Source organism: Asparagus officinalis, unplaced genomic scaffold (assembly GCF_001876935.1).
Source record: "Asparagus officinalis unplaced genomic scaffold, Aspof.V1 AsparagusV1_Un11, whole genome shotgun sequence".
In the NCBI taxonomy this organism is placed as follows: domain Eukaryota; kingdom Viridiplantae; phylum Streptophyta; class Magnoliopsida; order Asparagales; family Asparagaceae; genus Asparagus; species Asparagus officinalis.
This window is the reverse complement of record NW_017972277.1, coordinates 39,455-41,712: the sequence shown is the minus strand read 5'-3', so window position 1 is coordinate 41,712 and position 2,258 is coordinate 39,455.

The window sequence follows — 2,258 nt, the reverse complement described above, 5'->3', positions numbered from 1 at the left end:
ATGTGTTTTCATTTTTAACGCTTATTATACATAATGATTATAATTGCTATACACATTATATGCTTCTGAATCTTGTTTATCTTTTTGCTTTGATACCTTTTATTTTATACTTTGATTTTATTTGTGTTTCCTTGAACCTGTCTATGACTTGTATTATTTACTTTGTGCTATATAACTGTTTATATGCTAATAATTATTGTGTATCATTTCATTCTGCTATTGATTATTATTATGATTTGTCTCTCTTTGTTTGTCTACATGTATTGATGTGTTTCTATCTATGTTTATTTCTTTTACTTAATGCTATTTTTAATTGTGATTATGTATGTTCTGTATATCTTATTATAATCCTTATTGCCTATTTGTCTGATTTGTTCTGCGTTCTTGCATTATATCTTGCGCTTTTCTAGTAATATTACGTGCTTCATTTGTTTATGACTCTCTGAATATTAATATTTATTTATTTATATATTTGTATTTTCATAATTTCACTGTTTATTATCATCATGTTCTATCCTTACTATTTGCTATTGTTTGATTATTATATCTATGCTTCTTTACGTGTGTTTATGTTTGACTGCTTTAAACATGTGTTGCTATAATACTATCTCTGAGCTTTTTAAACATAATTGTAATTTCTTATTTTCGATACTTGTGCCTTATGTGCCTTATTTGGTTGAATGCGATTTACCGATTGCATTCATGTATTTTGTTGTAGTTATACTTTTGTATATCTCGAATGCCTATTCTACTAACTAATTATATGGTAATTCTATTGCGATTTGATTTTTATTATTTTCAAGTCTCTTTATATTGTCTATTATGTTCGTCTAAACTATATGTATGTTTGATTCTTTACTATTTTGTTTTGCTTACATATCCTTCAAATGTTTCTTTTGTTTTTACTTGTATATGATTCATCTGTTATTTGTATTGTGTTTTATATTTTTGTGTTTTATTATGTTTACCATCTGCTTACGTATGAGTGATTTATATTTTGTTGAGATCTTTTTGTCTTTTATCTTCTTTATGCTCTTCTTTTAATTCTTTATATTGTTGAGTTGATATGCTTTATCATATATTCTAGTGATTGATAATTATTTGAATTATGTATTTATATTTCATATCATAATTTTCATGCTTTTATATTTGTTATATTTTGCCAATTCTGTGTTATTGATTATATTTTAACACTGTAATGTGTTGTCTTATGATACTATATCAATGATATCGTGTTGATATTATATTTTTCTATAATTGTATATTTATTGTTGACTTCTTGCTATTAACTATGTTGACTGAAACTTATATTTTGCCTATGCCTAAATGTTGCGTTATATTATAATTTGATATGTATTAACTATTTATTTACAATATACATGCTTCTTTATGTCTGTGCAATCTCTTTCAATTATGTGTTCACTCTCTTTATGTTATGCTTATTCCATTCTTATTATTTATACTACATATCAGACTTTCTTATGACCTTGATTTGCTCTATATATTTGCATTAACTATTCACTTTTAATTCATTTGAATTATTATCTATTGTGTCTTGTATAACTTATAATATACACATCCATTTTCTCATTCAACATTTGCTCACACATTTGTCATAACATGCTATGACCTTATTTCCATATGTCTATCCTTGGGTTCTTTGTGCATCACTCGCATTTTGAATTCCGATGATAGAATTTGTTTTAAGGGGGGTAGGATGTAATGACAGTAAATTTCTAATACCGGTTTAAATAATTTTATGGTATTTAAATATTAAATATTATTTTTCTAAAAGAGTATTTGTATTTTTTCAATTTCTCTAGAATTTTCTATGATTTAAAATATGATTTTATATTTATTTTAATCGTTTTGCTAATTATAAATTTAATTATTTCGGTAAAACTTTTAAACTAATAGTTAAATATTCATTATTGTCATTGTTATTATTATTTTGACTATAAATTTTGAATATTTATTTGAATAAATTTTCTGGTATTTTTAAAATTAATATTTAAAGGGGTATTTTCCCTGTGTTTTTCCTCTCACCGGTATCTCACTCGGTATCTCTCTCTCCCCTACCCCATTTCCCCAATTCACTCCCTAAATCCCGCACTCCCATCACCTCGTGCTTCCCCCTGAGATTCCCCTCTCTATTTTAATCCTCCTCTCACGTCGCTCTCTCACTCAATCAGTCTCTCTCTCTCTCCAAATCAAAATCAGCAATCCCCTTCTCCCTCTTCCTCCTCTGCGTTCACTCT